The 18,975-nt window shown below is 35.4% G+C and overlaps 1 long non-coding RNA gene across 1 annotated transcript; it reads right to left on the reverse strand.

Annotated features, from left to right (window-relative positions):
• LOC110264661 lies at window positions 389-15,049 on the reverse strand. The gene is made up of 3 exons (XR_002350837.1): window positions 14,903-15,049; window positions 5,881-5,887; window positions 389-398 (listed from the first exon to the last, which is right to left on the reverse strand). It is a non-coding gene; the product is annotated as an uncharacterized LOC110264661 (long non-coding RNA).

The following is an 18,975-nucleotide window of genomic DNA, read 5'->3' on the forward strand; positions in this document are numbered from 1 at the left end:
TTGTGTGCGCACGCACAAGGGTGTGCGTACGCACACTGCCCTATTTCTTCAAAAATTTTTCCTCAAATTCTAAGGCACTCAACTTGAGCTCAACAAAATTTCAAACCAAAAACATCTATAAATTCATCAACTCATGATCCAAATGAAAATCAAGCTAGCTAAGCTCAAAAATAAACTAATTCTAAGCTAACTAAGACAAGTAAAAATTGCAATGAAATCAAACTATAAACAAAGAGAAGGGTTAGAAAGATGTTACCATGGTGGTGTGTCTCCCACCTAGCAGTTTGGTTTATTTTCCTTAAGTTGGATGTAACAACCCTAGTTTTTGAAAATTAAATAATTAGTTATTTGTGATTTATTTTATTTGATGATAATCTTATTTTAAGAAAATTATTTTACTAAAGGTAATTCAATGGAATTTCATGATAATTGGAGTTTAAATTAATTAGAATTTTTATATAACCTTTATTGCATATTTGGTATAATTGAAATTATATTTTTGGTAGTTGAAAAATAATGAAGAGTTATATCATTTAAATGTCATTAATATGTTTATTTTACAATTTAAATTAGAAATAATTAATTGAACTTAGCAATATGATGATAAATAATGTTTCTAAATATTTTTAAGAGAGTATATTTGGTTTTAAAATTACACTACCCTCCAATTTTATCAAAATATCTATTCATATCTATCCATATTATTTTATAAAATTCCTAATTTCTAACCCTAAATCCCAAAGATTCCCAAATTGGAAATTAGAAACCCTAACCCTCCCCCACTCTCCTCAGCAACAGCTGTCAGCCACACTTCCTTCCCCTAACGGTCATACAACACACACATAGCTGAGAAAGAATGGCAGAAATGGAAAGGGAGAAGAGAGAGAGCTCGGAATCGGAGAAGAAGAGGGAGCCACACTTTGCGCTGTCCAACTCGCCGCCTGATGGACTGGCAGAAGTTAACCAATTAAGAGATTTCAAATAAGAGAATAGCGTTGCACGTATAGCTCTTAACCAGCTAAGATCTGCCTCACCAATTTAAAAAGGGTTGTCACAAATTTTAGAAATAGGTTTTTGAAAGTAAGGAACCAGTATGTTAAATGATAAGAAAAATAAAATAGTAATAATAAAATAAACTCTTGGCATGGTATAAGAACTGAAAGTCCTATCCTAGTTATCCTTATCAATTGTGATGAGAATTGGATTTTTCTCCCATTTTGTTAACATCTAACTATGAAGGTAAGTTAAGTGGATGAATTAATTTTGATTCCTCAGGTCCTAGTCTTTCCTTGGGAAAGGCTAGAGTTATTGGAACTCGAATTAATTCTTGAAGAATTCCAATTTTCAGTCAACAATGAGTTTGATAACTCAAGTGTCTCCAATGACTCAACCAAAGCCAAAAGGGAAAAATTCAAATTATTTATATCATAAATAAAAGAGAGCAATCATAAATCTGAAATACCTCAAGTTGCACTAATAAAGATATCAAATATAACATGGAAGAGTTCATAAATTAAATTGGGAAAATAAATAAAAAGAACATTGAACCTGATAAAAAGAGACAATCATGAAGGCAAGAGAAATCCTAAATCCTAATCCTAAGAGAGAGGAGAGAACCTCTCTCTCTAAAACTACATCTAATCCTAAAATTGTGAATTATGAAAAGCATGATTATGAATGGATGCATTCCCCCACTTTATAGCCTCTAGTCTATGTGTTCTGGGGTGACAACTGGGTCAAAAACAGCCTAGAAATTGCCCCCATAATTTCTGTTATGTTCAGGTCGCGGGAAAGTGATGCGGAGGCGTCGTCCACGCGTCCGCGCAGATTGAAGTTCGCAGATGCGATGCGGGCGCGTCATTCACGCGTTCGCATCGCCTAACTTTGGGGCAGCTATGGAAAATTAAATATCAAATCGAAGCCCCGGACGATAGCTTTCCAATGCAACTAGAACTGCGTCATTTGGACCTCTGTAGCTAAAGTTATAGCCGTTTGAGTGCGAAGAGGTCAGGCTGGACAGCTTAGCAATTTCTCCAACTTCTTGTATTCCTTCCACTTTTGCATGCTTCCTTTCTATCCTCTGAGCCATTCCTGCCCTGTAATCTCTGAAATCACTTAACACACATATCAAGGCATCTAATGGTAATAAGAGAGGATTTAAACATAGGGAACTTAAGGCCAAAGAAGCATGTTTTCAATCAAAGCACATAATTAGGAAGGCAAATGTAAAACCATGCAAATAATATGAATAAGTGGGTAAAGAGTTGATAAAAACCACTCAATTGAGCACAAGATAAACCATGAAATAGTGGTTTATCAATATTCCAAATAAAAGGCCTTGACTGGGGGCATAATTAAGTGGAAGTCCTATCCTTGTTGGAATCTTCTCAAGTGTAGTGTAAAGAGGTTGTTGTTCTCACTTGGTTAACCCTTACTGAATAAAGGAAAGTATAGTAATTGAACTAACTCTTACCCGCAAATCCTAGTCCTCTTCCTTCGGAAAGTCCAGCATTAGCAGATACAGAATTTGCCAACAAAATCCAATTTAACTAGGCACTTGAGCATTCCAACTCAAGTGTCTCCTTTTAATCAACCCCCATGTCAAGTAGAGGATCTACTCCATTGACATGAAATTAATAATCATAAAAATATAAGAAGACATAATTAAATAAAATTAAATAGAGAATTAAAATTAATTAAAAATAAAAATAACTCTATATATTAATAAACTCAAAATGTAACATACTTATTTGAATAGAGTCAATAATAAACTGAAAAGAGTAAAGAATAATGAAACAAACTAAAGTAGTGTCTTCACGGAGGTAATGGCTCTCCAACATCCACAATCCAAAGCAAAAGCATAAACTATCAATGTAACACTAATCTAGATTCAGATCTAAAACTAAAGTAATCCTAATGTGATGAATCTGAATGTGTGTGGATGTGTGTTGAGTTTCTGCATGTTCCCTAGCTTTAATCTGTGTTTCTAGGCCAAAAACTGGTTCAAAACGCGGCCCAAAATTGCCCCCACCGTATTCTGTAATTTCTGCAGATCGCGCAGGTCATGCATACACGTCGTTCACGCGTTTGCGTCGTTCAATGATTTTTCTTGTCACGCGTTCGCGTCATCCACGCGTTCCGTCATTCATGCAGATTCTAATCAACGCATTTGCATCAGGCACGCATTCGCGTCGCTGCGATTTCTCCATTTCACGCGTTCGTGTGAGCCATGTGCTCGTGTCAGTGTTCGCTGGTCATCTCCCTAGTTTCTTGTGTTCCTTCTATTTTTGCAAGCTTCCTTTCTATTCTCTAAGCCATTCCTGCCTTTTGAGGGCTGAAACACTTAACACATGGATCACGGCATCGAATGGTATAAAGAAGGATAAAAATACATAATTAAAAGGTCTCTAGGAAGCAAGTTTTGAACCATGGAACAATTTTGGGAAGGAATTGTAAATACATGCTAATCATATGAATAAGTGGGTAAAGACTTGATAAAACCACACAATTAAACACAATATAAATCATAAAATAATGGTTTAGCAACCTCCCCACACTTAAACATTAGCATGTCCTCATGCTTAGTTGAAGGAGATAAAATAAATGAGTAGGGAAATGCAAAACTCATGAAATGCAATGCAACTTATATATATAAATGCAACTATATGATTCTTGTCTACTTGGTTAAAAGTAAATAAGCTCTTCAAGACAAACATAAGTCAAATTCCACTAATTCAATTTATACAGTAAAAATAGATAAAAATGCAAGAAGATAGCTCATGAAAGCAGGGAACATAGAATTAAGTATTGAACCCTCACTGATGGTGTATGTGCACTCTAGTCTCGCAAGTGTATAGGGTAATCACTCTACTCTTCTCTAATCATGCTTTCTAAATTTTGTTCTTCACCTAACCAATCAACAATATTTATTGTACCAATACAAACATCATGAGATCTTTTCAAGGTTGTAATGGGGCTAAGGTAAGGGTAAGGGTATATATATATATATGGCTAAGTGAGCTATTGAATTGAATCTTTGACTAGTCTAAGCTTTTGCCTAACACACATATACTCTATATAACTCTAGAATCATGCCTAGCTACCCAAAAATTTCCCACTTTGCATTACATACTCATGCATCAACTTTCTTTTAATTTTTATCAAATATGCATTGATCTTGGAGCTTAACTTAACTTAGAATTGGGGGTAATTTGGTCCCCTTATTTATTTATTTAATATTTTTGGATTTTTTTAATAGAAAAATAAACATAGCTTATCAATGCACATGGATTTTTAATTTTTTACAGTTTCACATGAGTAGGTACCCAAATTTCTATTATTTTATCATGACACATTCCCTTATTAACCCTTGTTCCCACAATTCTCCCATACTTAATTAACACACAATTTCTATCTTAAGCTAACCAAAGATTCAATTGGGATATTTAATTATTTTTCTGCTTAAGGCTAGTAATGTGGTAAAATATAGAACAAATGGGATTAAAAAGGCTCAAATTGGCTAACAAAGGTAATTGAAAGGGTAGGCTTATTTGGGATAAGTGAGCTAAAATCAAACAATGGCCTCAATCATATGCATGCATATAACACATTAAACATTGGACATATAGGATGAAACAAAATAAAGATTACAATCATAGAGAAGTAAATACACAAGAATAAAATATTCATGGTTAAATAATGTAACCATATAAATAAGCTCAAATCTCACAGGTTGTGTGTTCTTAGCTTTTTAAACTATATTCCAAATACAACTTCAAACAAATTTAACACAAAAGTTTTGATTTAAATTAGTGAAAATTTTAAAAAATAGGGTCTTAGAAGAAACTTATTATTTTCAATCAAGTAGAATATGCATGCAAATAACCTATTTCTATGCAATCTATCCTATTCTAAACAGAAGAAAAATTAACTAAATATCCTATTTTATTGGTGTTTAGGGAAGAGAATTTACCTCCGGAAGTCAGGTACTGACCGACCTCCCCACACTTAAGGCTTTGCACCGTCCTCGGTACCATCTGTCAGGAACAAAGGGGGGCTGGTAGCAGTGTCTCCACCATCGGGACCGTCATGGCTCCCTGTGCTGGTAAATGAAGTGGAGTCCGGGGTGTCTGGATCTTTGTCAGGTTTGTAGTTTCCCATAAGTATCTCCTTAAGGTATGTGAATCGGCGCTGGTTACGGCGCTCTCTTAGCTTTGCTTTGTGTTCCTGCCGATCCAACCTTTCAAGTATTTGATGGAGCAGTTGGTTTGTTATAGTGCTTGTGGTGTGGAAGAAGAAGGGGTGTCTTCTGCTGGTTCTGTGCTCTGGTTGATAGTTGCTGCTGGATGTCTGATATATTTCCCGTTAGGGACGTGCTGATCTTCCTGTGGAAGCATGACTTTGGTGTCCCCAGCTCTGTAGGAGACTCCGGCTGCTGAGACGAGATCTGAAACTAAGGCGGGAAAAGGTAAGTTGCCCACAATTTGTATGTGTCCCATAGCATCCTGAACGTTTCTTGGTAAGTTTAGAGGCTGGTCTATATGGATACACCAAAGTAGAACAGCCATGTCTGCAATGAAGGAGGACTCGTGAGTGCTCAGAAAGACGTAATGAGACATAATCTATGCCCATACTCGAGCTTCCAAGGTAAGTGCTGAAGCCGATATGCCTTTAGGTCGGGAACGATGGTATCCATAGATCCATCTGCTGCCAGGTTGTGCTATGACTCTGAGAACGGCGTCCCAGTCAAATTGGTATGTCTAGCGCTTGAGTGAGGCTTCTTGGAATGTGTCCAATCCTTCTGGAGCAGGGGGAAGATCTAAAACTTGTTGAATGGCCTCTTCAGTTATGGGGACTTACTTCTGACGGACATAGACAGACTGCATGGCTGGCATGTGAAAGTTGGAGTAGAATTCTACTACCCATGAAAGATTAATCTACTGTGACTGTCTCCGTAGGAATCCCCATTGTCTTCGTTCAATGTGGGGCTCAACAAAGTTAGCAATGTGGGTTGGGAGGATAAGAAGGTGCTCATTGTTATAGTTCCTTGCTGCCAGGATAGTGAACATCTGCTCACAGTAGCGGTTAGGAAACCGCGCAATGTCCTTTGCTGGGAAGGCTTTTTCTTTTTCATCGACCTTGATGATCCTCTTGATTCATTTTGTTGAGGGTTGCACCACTGTTGAAGATGGCTCTGCCACTAATACTCTTTTTATTCCTCTCCTTGCTGGTGGTTTGGGAGTAGCTTTCTTCTTGCCTTTCTTGGTGGCCATCCTTAAAAAGGAAAGAGGTAAGTACATGTAAAGCTAAGGGTTCGAGGAAGGGAGCGAACATTATGGGTGGTAATCAATGCACTATAAAGAAGGATGTCATTAACACATGGTCTAGACTACATGTGAAAAGTTAATCAAAGGTAACATAGCAAGTGCATGTGATGGCAATTAAATGCAAGATGTTTATTGGCATGCTGGCAAAGGCATGAGTAGCATAGATCAAGCATTCAATGTCCAAGTTAGATTACCAAGTCTTTCAAACTGACAATCTGTTTGTATTGACAATTATATTTAATTAATAAAATAAAAAAGGGGTTTTGTGAAAAAAACAGGCATTAAGGTAGTAGAGTAGAATAATTAAAAATAACGCGTAATGCCATACGGGCATTTTCACAAAGACTTAGCATGCATGGAAAATATGATGTTGAAAGTATGAACTTGAACATGCAAGCAACCCTTTAAGGAAGTAATATTAACTGTCAAACAATTTCATAATAATCCACGACCAAAATATAGAAATAAATAATGAAAGTAATATAGATAATGAAAGTAAAAAGAAAAATAAATAAAAAAACATGAATAAAAGAAAAGGAATAATAATGAATAAGTAAAGAAGGATGAAGAAAAGAATCTTAATAATGGATGTGAAAAGGAAAGAGGGAGAAAGTAAAAAATGAGAAAGAATAGAGAAGGAAGAAGAGAAAAGAAGGAAGTAAGAAGGGATAGGGAAAAAATAGGATTTGGGGAAGAAAAGATAAGATATTTTGGCTGATCTGGATAAGCTGTGCGTCGCATACGACGCGGACGCGTGAGTGACGCAGTCGCGTCATGTGCGATAAGTTCAGGTGACGCGGACGCATGGGTCACGCGATCGCGTGGCCTGATTTGTGCGATTGGCGCGAGTGCAGCCTCACGTTCACGCAACTCTCTGTTGAAAACTCATTTTTCCAAAATTTTGGGTGACGCAATCGCGTGGATGGCCATATGTTGAAAATGACGCGGCCGTGTGGGGCACGCGGTCACGTGGTAGGGCTTGTGCTTTCAGCATCCTTCCAGTCCCACTCCATCATAACTTGCTGCCATACACCTCTTTTACGTCGATTTGTTGGGGCACGCGTTCGCGTGGGTGACGCGGACACGTGGGAGGCTCTTTTGCAGAATGACGCGGACATGTCATTGACGCGGTCGCATGGGCATGGTTATGCCTAAGGCGCGCCTCCAGCCACGCTCTCGCGTGACTTTCTGTTCAATTTGCTTTTCCTCCCAACACACATGCGACGCGGACGCGTCAGCGACGCTTACGCGTTGCGTGCATTTTTTTTTTAAGATATGCAGAATGCTAATGCAAACTATATGAAGCTATATGCAAGGATGATGAGAAGAGTCATTAACATCATAAAAATAAAATAAAGTAAAAATAAAGCTAAGACTGAAACGGAACGATCATACCATGGTGGGTTGTCTCCCACCTAGCACTTTGCTTTTACGTCCTTAAGTTGGACGCTCTCCAGGCTCATTCTTCCACTATTGGTGGGTCTTCCAAGAGGAAAACCTCTAGTTCTTTGTGATCCTTCATCTTCTCACCATGATAAAGCTTCAGGCGATGTCCATTGACCTTCAGAAATTTGGAGCTAGTAGGATGACGAAGGTGGAAAACTCCGTATGGCTCTGCCTTTTCTACTCTGTAGGGTCCTTCCCATCTTTATCTCAGTTTACCTGGCGTAAGCCTCAGTCTGGAGTTATATAGAAGAACTAACTCCCCTGGTCTGAATTCTCTCCTTTTTATATGCTTGTCATGGACAACCTTCATTTTCTCCTTGTAATGTCTGGAGTTGTCATATGCTTCTAGGCGAAGGTTCTCTAGTTCTGCTAGTTGCAGCTTTCTTAAGATTCATGTTGCACTCCCTCACAGCCCAGAAAGCCTTGTGTTCCATCTCTACTGGGAGGTGGCAAGCCTGTCCGTATACGAAGCGGAAGGGGCTCATCCCAATGGGTGTCTTGGACGCTGTTCTATATGCCCAGAGTGCATCTTGTAGCCTGGCATTCCAGTCCTTCCTATGAGGTTTTACTATCTTCTCCAGAATACGTTTAATCTCTCTGTTAGAGACTTCTGCTTGCCCATTGGTCTGGGGATGGTAAGTTGTTGCTACTTTATGAACTATCCCATGCTTCTTCAATAATCCTGTTAGTCTCCTGTTATAAAAGTGGGTTCCTTGATCGCTCACGATTGCTGGTGGTGATCCAAAACGGCAAATAATATGGTTTTTAACAAAGGAAACAACATTGTTAGCATCATCATTGCGGGTAGAAATTGCTTCCACCCATTTAGAAACACAATCTACAACTAATAGTATATAAAGGTAACCTTAGAATTTGGAAATGGACCCATGACGTCAATGCCCCAAACATAAAAAATTTCACAGAAAAGCATAATCTGTTGAGGCATTTCATCCCTCTTGGATATATTACCAAACCTTTGGCAAGGGGAACAAGATTTACAAAATTCAGCAGCGTCTTTAAAAATAGTGGGCCACCAGAATCCATAGTGTAGAATTTTTCTAGCTATTCTTTGAGGGCCAAAATGTCCTCCATTCTCAAATGAGTGGCAAGCCTCTAAAATAGACTGGAATTCTGATCGAGGCATACACCGTCTAATTACCTGGTCAACATCACACCTCCATAAATATGGGTCATCCCATATATAATATTTGGACTCGCTTTTCAGCTTGTCTCTTTGATGCTTGGTAAAATTTGGAGGAAAAGTGTGGCTAACTAGATAATTAACTACAGGTGCATACCAAGGAACTACTTCAGATACTGCTTGTAAGCAATCAAATGGGAAATTATCATTTATAGGTGTGGAGTCATCCTTAATGTGCTCAAGGCGACTCAGGTGGTCGCCACTAAATTCTGGTTACCACTCCTATCTTTAATTTCTAAATCAAATTCTTGCAGCATCAATATCCAACGTATGAGCCTTGGTTTGGACACTTTTTTAGCTAATAAATATTTTAGAACTGCATGATCTGAGTACACTACTACCTTAGTACTAAGTAAATAGGCTCAAAATTTATCCAGAGCAAAAACAATAGCAAGAAGCTCTTTTTCAGTAGTAGTATAATTAGATTGAGCAGCGTCTAAAGTCTTAGATGCATAGGCAATTACAATAGGATCCTTACCTTCGTGGTGAGCCATCGCCGCTCCTACTGCGTGATTGGAAGCATCATACATAATTTTAAATGGCTGGCTCTAGTCTGGTCCTCTCACAATTGGATCTTGAGTCAGGGCAATCTTCAGCTTATCAAATGCTTGCATACAGCTCTCAATGAACTCGAACTCAATATCTTTCTGCAGCAATCTGGATAAAGGCAATGCTACCTTACTGAAGTCCTTAATAAATCTCCTGTAAAAACCTGCGTGGCCAAGGAACGAACGGACTTCCCTCATGGAGGAGGGGTAAGGTAAACTAGAAATAACATCTATTTTTGTTGGATCTATAGAAATGCCAGTATTAGACACAACATGTCCTAGTACAATTCCTTATCTTACCATAAAGTGACATTTTTCAAAATTCAACACAAGGTCTGTGACGTTAGGATTTTCGTATGGTCTAGAATTTTTATTAAAAATATAATTGCGTTGTAAGTATAGCTTCTAAACCAACAGAGAATCCTTTCGTACAAAAGTTTGGTTGTCACAAGTAACAAACCCAAATAAATTTATAACTGAAGTATTTAAACATCGGGTCGTCTACTCAAGGAATTGCAGGGAGTTATGATTTATTATTGGTTATGTAAAGAGGATATATTTTTGGGTTTTTTGAAAATAAGGAACAAGTAATTTAAATGACAAGAAAAATAAATTAATAATAATATAATCTCTTGGCAAGGTATGAAAAATTGAGGTCCGATCATAGTTATCCTTATCAGGTTTGATGAAAATTGGATTTTGCTCCCACTTTAATTAACCTCTAACTATGAAGGTAAGTTAAGTGGATGAATCAATTTGATTCCTCAAGTCCTAGTCAGTTCCTAAGAAAAGACTAGAGTTATTGGAATTCAAATCAATCAACAAATTCCAATGTTCAAACAACAGCTAAGTTTGATAACTCAAGTGTTACCAATTACTTAACCAAAGCAAAAGGAGAAAATCTACTTGAATAAAAATGCCTTCAGCTGGGAAGCAACAGTGACATAAATAAAAGAAAGAAATCTTAAATCTGAAATACCTCAAATTGCATTTAAACATAAATTTAAGTCCTAACATGGAAATATTCATAAGCCAAATTGAAAAGATAAATAACAATTAAAGTAATAGAATAAATAAAACTAGAAAGTAATTTAAAGGAACATTGAACCTGTGATTGAAGAAATAACCATAAACTAAAAGGAATCCTAATTCTAAAATCTAAATCCTAAATCCCTCTCTCTCTAAAACTACATCTAATCCTAAAATTGTGTGAATATGTGATGAGTGGATATTTTATACGCTTTTTGGGGTCAATTTCATGTAGTTTTTAGTATGTTTTCGTTAGTTTTTAGTATATTTTTATTAGTTTCTAGGCAAAATTCATATTTCTGGACTTTACTATGAGTTTTTGTGTTTTTCTATAATTTCAGGTATTTTCTGGCTGAAATTGAGGGAGCTGAGCAAAAATATGATTCAGGCTAAAAAAAGATTGCTGATGCTGTTGGATTCTGACCTCCCTGCACTCGGAATGGATTTTTTGGAGCTACGGAAGTCCAATTGGCGCGCTCTCAATTTCTTTGGAAAGTATACATCTAGGGCTTTCCAGCAATATATAATAGTCCATACTTTGTTCAAGGATAGACGACATAAACTGGCATTCAATGCCACTTCCATGTTGCATTCTGGCGTTAAACGCCAGAAACAGGTTACAAGTTGGAGTTAAATGCCAGAAACAGGTTACAACCTAGCGTTTAACTCTAGAAACAGCCTAGGCATGTGTAAAGCTCAAGTCTCAGCCCCAGCACACATCAAGTGGGCCCCAAAAGTGGATTTCTGCACTATCTACCTTAGTTTACTCATTCTCTGTAAACCTTATTTAAACAACTTTTAGAGATTTATTTTGTACCTCATGACATTTTTAGATCTGAACTTTGTACTCTTTGACGGCATGAGTCTCTAAACTCCATTGTTGGGGGTAAGGAGCTCTGCTGTGTCTCGATGAATTAATGCAATTATTTCTGTTTTCTATTCAAACATCCTTATTTCTATCTAAGATGTTCATTCGTACTTCAATATGATGGGTGTGATGATCCGTGACACTCATCACCATTCTCAACCTATGAACATGTGCCTGACAACCACCTCTATTCTACCTTCGATTGAATGAGTATCTCTTGGATTCCTTAATCAGAATCTTCGTGGTATAAGCTAGAATCCATTGGCAGCATTCTTGAGAATTCTGAAAGTCTAAACCTTGTCTGTGGTATGTAAATTTAATAACTATGTTCACTAAGTTGTGATTGAATTGTGATTAATTAGCCCAAGTTTATATATTGAATTTATAATTCTTGATAATTTGTATTTTTGATTGGCTAGTTTTGAACTTTGAGAATAGATTCTTAAAGAATTAATTAATTTTAACTTGTAAGTTCTAACTTAATTTTTACTCGGATGAAGATAGTGTTGTGTTATTTTTTAATTTTGGTTTTCATTGTTTATATTTGCAGGTGTACAAAATTGATGCCAACATGCTAGACTTTATATTGACTGAAATATGCTAGAAGAGTCAATAATTATAAATTCGATATGATACAATTTTATGTTAGGAAAATATTGTGTTTAGTTGAATTTGTAGAACATATTTTATAGTAAAAGAATCTTAATGACATGTAAGATGTTTTAATTATCTATATGATTATATATTATATAAATGTTGAGTTAGTGGGATTAGCAAATTAATTGATATATCAATTATTTAATTAAATATTTTAAAATAAATTTTCTATTTTGTAACTAAAAGAATAAAAAATATTACAAAAGCAAGTAGTATTTTGTAACAAAATATTATGACACAAAAATCTAAATTGTTACGAAAAGTATTTTAAAAGTAAAAAAGTGTTACCACTTTTGTAACAAATTTTGTTTTTTGTATCAAAAATATTTGTTACAAAACATTACTTTGAATTGTACCAATTCCAGTTTTTGTTACAAAAACTTTTTGTAACGGGAAATACTGCAACGACCCTTTTTTTTGTTACAAATTTCTTTTGTTTTAAAATTTTGATTTTTTGTAACAATTTTTTTTGTTACAAATATTGCTTTTTCTTGTAGTGGGTAGTGTTTGCACTCTATTCGCTCAAGTGTTTAGGGTTGATTCACTCAATTCTCCCCTAATCATGCTTTCCAAGATTTGTTTTTCATCTAACAATCAACATATATTCAATGCATGCATACTGTAACACCCTAACTTTTAGCACGTCATGATCGTACTAAAGGTAAGGAGTTACTAACCTATTTTTCTTATTTATTATTTATCTGTTTAATATTGAGCCTTTAATTCGATATCGCATCTCAATTTTTCAGAAAATGCCTAAAAAGTTTACTTTTATTAACTAAAATCAAATATCAAAGATCCCCAAACAATAATAATCACATAACTATTAATAATAATAAACATTGTACAAAAGAAATAAAAAAAAGAATTCAGATACAATTCCTATCCCTCTGAATAAAATAAAATCTTAAATAACAAGGGCGAGGGAATTCTATGAAAGCAACTCAATTCATAACTTAACTAAAATAAAACTAATAACCATCCGCAACTTTAAGCTGAGCCTTCGAACCTGTTACTAAAAGGGTGGAAGATTTTGGGGTGAGAACAAACCACACGTTCTCAGTAGGGAATGGGAATACCGTAAAAGTAATGAATTTAATGCAAATAATTTAACTTACTTAGTAAAACTATTTTGTTAAACATTTGGAAATACTTTTATTTTTACTTTAGATAAATAATTACTTTTTGCTAAATATCTAAACTCAAAGCAGGTTTTAATCATGAAATTAGTCATATTAACCATCTCTCAGCCACATAATTATTTTTCAACCACAACATCTCACCTCAATATATCCGTGAACTAACAGCACAAGTAAGGGATTCAAACCAACATACAAACAAGTCAAACAGCACAATCACAGAGAAGTAATACAAGCAAACACAACCAAATACAAATGTGCAAACAACATGATGCATGTCTATTCCTAATGCAGGCCATGAGCTCATGTGTCGGTTGCCTACCCGCTCCTGACATTACCCGGGCACAAGTCCCAGATATGGCTTTCCAGATGCATACAGTGTGCTTATAAGTCGTACGGCTAGGCCGCATCAGTGTGACTTTCCAAATCAATAAGCGTACATCTGGAAAATAGTTCTCAGTATGTGGGCGTCCCCACTTTACATTTGGCACTTAGGCCCAAACAATGTCACATCTGCTCTCCTGTGGCAGTCATTTTATTAATTCATATATTCCTTTAATCTTTGTTCTCTGCTCTCCTGTGGCAGAGATTCCTTTTCTTAAAAAAAACGAGCTCAAAACAATACTTTTAAACAAAATCTCTCCTTACAAAATTAGATTTAAAAACATTATGTTTTTCTTAATAAATCGAGTTTTAAAAAAAATAGAGTACACCTTTTCTCAACTAAATAAATCTTAAATAATTTAATTTTCCAAAACCAAATCTTTTAAAATAACTTTTCAAATAAAACCTCAGATTTTATAAAACTTCGGCAACATTTCCTCTAAAATTCGGACTAAACCACCCTTACGGGTTCCCTGTTCCTCAACGATTCACCAGCTTTTTCCTTAACAACTCTCAAATCAGCGAAATTCTTAATAATCAGAAAACAGTCACATTCACAGCAATAATCCATACTCAATAACATTACTATTATTAATATATATATAGATATATTTGTAATTATCCAATTAACTTTGTAGGCATTCTAAATTAAAAATGTTAGAGAAGTTACATCACTGTCAACTTCTACCGGACAAAAATAATGCCAATGTATAGAGAAGGAAGATACAAACACTTTTACCGGACTTAATTTTTAATTGGAGTTACGAATCTCAAGAAATCGAAACCATAAATTTTACGGTGCCATGGTTTCTCTCATTCTCTTCTCACGGTTTTCTTTCTCTCTCGGTGCTTTCTTTTCTTTCTTAACGCTAAAAGGGAGAAATGAGATGCTGAAGATGATGATTAATGAAGATTAGGAACCTTAGGTGTCGTTAGTTAATAAAGAATGGAACATGTGTCATGATATTAACATATATATACATATATGTATTAATACAAGCTACCCTAGGTTTTTCTTACTTTTTGTTTCCTTAATGGTTTCGGCGAATAATAATAATAATAATAATAATAATAATAATAATAATAATAATAATAATAATCAATTTTTATTTTGTCTACTAAAATAATTTTTAATAAATAATTCAAACTAATAAAATAAGTTATAATCAAATTAAATTTTAATAATAATAAAATTCTATTTAATTATTTTTGTTAGAAATAATTTTCTTAAAAATAAAATTCAACAAATATAATAACTCATAAATAGCTAATTATTTAATTTTCGAAAATTTGGGGTCTTACACATACAATTATCATGATGTCTTTTCATCGGTTGTAATGGAGCTAGGGTCAAGGTAGGATGCATATTTGGTCAAGTGAGCTTGAAATTTGAATCTTTGATAAGCTTAAACTTTCCACCTAACCTATGACATCCTATACAGTTAAGTTCTAATCTAACTACCCATTTTTCACTTTTTCACATGCTCATGCATTCTCTTTTCATTTCACAACACGTATGCATTGATTTTATTGAGCTTCACTTGCTTTGGGGCATTTTGTCCCCTTTTTATTTCTTTTCTTTTTCTTTTTCTTTCTTTCTTCTTTTTTTTTTTTTCATTTTTTTCCATATAATTTTTTTCTTTTTCTTTTGTCTTTCTCATTTTTTCTTTCTTTTTGCCTTGCAACATATACAAAAACATCAATGCATAAGGTTTTACATTTAATCAACACATGAGCATGTACCTAATTCTCAATTTTTACAACAAAAATATAAACTACCCTTTTTATTCAACCAATGTCCCAAGTTTTCCCCCACTTGAATGTTACACACACACTGGCCTAAGAGAATCAAAGATCCAAATAGTGGACATTTATTGTTTTTCGCTTTAAGGCTTGTAATGTGCTAAAATTAAGAACAAGTGGGTTAAGCGTAGGCTCAAATTAGCTAACAATGGAAGTTAAAAGGTAAGGCTATTTGGGTAAGTGAGCTAATGAAACAATGGCCTCAATTATATAAATGTATGAATACACAAAATAATGGACATAGAGAATCAAACAAATCAAAGATTACAATCATAGAAAGAGAATAATGCACACAAGAAGGAAGAATAAGTGGTTATAAGATGTCACCACAGCATTAGTCTCAAATCTCACATGCTTGTGTTCTTAGCTCAAAAACTATGTTCCAAAATAAATTCTTTCAAGCAAGTTCAACCAAAATTTTTTTCAAATTGGTAGGGTGCCCTAAAACAATTTTTTGGAAAAGAAATCATCATCATAACCAAGTAGTCCTAATAGGAAAGAAGTGGTAAAAATATGTACAAATTCTAACTAACATGCAACCTATCATGCAATGCAATAACTAATCTAATAAAGAAAACTAAGAATTGGTGTTAGACAAGAAAATTGTTACCCACGGAGATCGGTCGGACGACCTCCCCACACTTGAAGATTGCACCGTCCTCGGTGCATGCAAAGAAGAGTAAAGTGGACGGGTTGCTACAATTGATGAGCTCCTTCAAAAGGATTGTGCGGATGACTCGTTTGTCGCCCCATTTAGAAACTTTTCCTTTTTCTCCCTTCTTGGTGGCCAACCTAAAAGGAAAAAAAAAAGGAAAATTAAGCCTACAATAAAGATAGTGAAGCAAGAGAACATAGGCCGGGGCTAATGCCAAATAAGAGTAAGGTTCTCACTACATGTTAGCTACGCATGTAAGTGAGAAAGCAATATAAGCTAATGGCATATTAACTAATACTTGATGCAAGGGTAAAGTCAAAGCATGAAGAGCATATTGAGCATCAAGTTCAAACAAGAAAGAGTGGGTTATGAAAGACAATATGAGGTCATATCAATGCACAAAGACACAAGAGTCATACAAGATGAAGCATTGATTTAAAAGTTTCATCACCCAACAATATCAAACAAGTCAAAAGGCACCAAAATAATGCAAGAAATTCTCAACAATTGAATAGGAAAATTCAACACTATTATTAAAATAAGAAACTTAAAAAAAGAAAATTACAACAAGCTATAAAAGCAAAATTAAAATGCAATGAATGAAAGTAAACAAATGCAATAAAAGAAAATGGACGAAAATATTTTTTTGTATTTTATTTATTTATTTATTTATTATTTTTATTTATTTATTTTTATTTTTTAATTTTTGTTTTTATTTAAAAAAAATTTTTTTCAAGAGAGGAAGAAGAAAGGTAGATAGAAAGAAGAAGAAAAGAAGGAAGAAGAAGAAAGGAGAAAGGATAAAAAAAGGGTGCAAATCCGCACATATGCACCATGCGTGTTTAAGCGCGGATACAGCAGGGAGAATCCGCGCGTACGCGTCATGCGTGCTTACGCGCAGATGCAGCATGGAAAATCCGCGTGTAAGCGCCATGCGTGCTTAAGCGGGGATTGAGATTATGCTCCCAGCACAATTTCAGCACAATGCTCGCACAACTCTCGGGTTTTTGTACCAGGAGTTGCGGAAGTGCTATCCGCGCGTACGCACCATGCGTGCTTAAGCGCAGATTGAGTTTTTTCTTTTTTTTTTTAGAAGCATAAAAACAAAATCTAACACTCTCCTAACCTATAAACATTCTAAAGCAACTAAAATTCAAATTTAACAAAAATCTTTAAGTTTTTTTTTTGAAAAAAATTTTTACAGACAAAACAAACAAAACTTGTACTTCAAGTAACCTACTTTAACAACAATCTAAACTATTCAAAACACACTACAACAACCTATCAATTAAAACAAAGTTTATAAGAGTATAGAAAACTACCTACAATGGCAACTCAAATCACTTATTAAGTGTATATACTAGAGAATGGAAAGAGTTTAGTATGGTGGGGTGTCTCCCACCTAGCACTTTTATTTATTGTCCTTAAGTTGGACTTATGGGGAGCTCTTCTCAAGGTGGCTTGTGCTTAAAACTATCCTTGAACATCCACCAATGCTTGAGTCTCTAATAAGCTCCATTCTTCAATCTTAATATCTTCAAGCTTTGATGGAGTTCTTCACAAATCATGAGCTCTCAAATTGGATTTCCCTTGTGCGATCTGGGATCCTACACTTTGTTTTGACACCTGTCCTAAGTTGGTCATCATTATTCCATCCGGGTGGCATGACGTGAGAATTCTCAAAGAAGCTTCCAAACAACTTCCTAGACCCATGCAATATGGTTCTCCATCAATCATTACTATACAACTTTGATCATGCAACCATCATGAACTTAGAGTGATGTTTCTAACCATTACACAGCTCTCTTCTACTTTTAACTCCACAAAGAGCTCTAAGTTGACCATCATTTTCAATTAAACCATATTCATGTGAGAAAGTAAAGCTTAGGAATAAGAATTTTACCCACTTGAATGTTGTGTTGGATGGTGACTTTGGGAGAGAGACCTCCCCACACTTAGACAATGCAAGGCCTACTTTTTTAGGCTCTTCTTTGGTTGTTTCCACCTATTCGCAAGCTTTTTTTATTTCAACCTTTTCCCCTTGGTAGCTTTCTTCCGATTCACTCTCTTCTTCATTGCTCACCAAGGACATGGAAGGTTGTGCACATTCTTCTATAAATTCGACTTCATGTCCAATGGGAAAGGGTTCAATTGTAGATAGAAATTTATGCATGATTGAATTCATCTCTTGATAAACCTCTTCCAAGTCTTCAACTATGATATGCCCTGGAGGTTGGGCACCCTCCTCAACATCAATATCAAGCTTCTTGGAGGAGTGCTCCATGATGCTACATTCCCATGAACTTTCAACATCTCCTAAATCTTCAACCACTTCTTCCTTTTCTTCAATGATCATAGGCTCCTCCAATTGTTCTAACACAAAGTGGCATCCCTCAATTTCCACCGGAATTTTCAATCTCTCCTTCATGCTATGCTCTTCAATTGATTCTTCACATGTGTCTATGGAAGCACCTTGAGTGTTCAAGCATTGGTAGGCTAAAGTATGCACTATCTTGGTAAAGTTTGTCAAAAACTATAGGGTGTTCCTTTGCATATCCGCTTGTCCTTGAAGTAGCAAGGTGAGAGAATCATCTATTGGGGCTTGGGTGGATAAGAGGGTTCATTATTTTGGAGAAAGGGTTCATAGTAGGAAGGTGGTTCTTCTTGGTAAGGGTATGGATATGGTGTGCATTGAGGTGGTTCTTCATAGTAGTCATGATAAGGTTGTCGTAGTTCCAAAGGTTCTTGCTCATAATGGGCATAAGAATATGGTATGGGTGATTGGTCATGTGATGGATATGGATCATAGGAAGGTGTTTGGTAATGAGAGGTATGTGAGAATGGTTGAGGTTCATGTTGAGGATAAAAGTCATAAGCATATGATGGTAGTAGTTGATTTTCACATAAAGTTTCACCATA

Source organism: Arachis ipaensis, chromosome B07 (genome assembly GCF_000816755.2).
Source record: "Arachis ipaensis cultivar K30076 chromosome B07, Araip1.1, whole genome shotgun sequence".
NCBI lineage: Eukaryota > Viridiplantae > Streptophyta > Magnoliopsida > Fabales > Fabaceae > Arachis > Arachis ipaensis.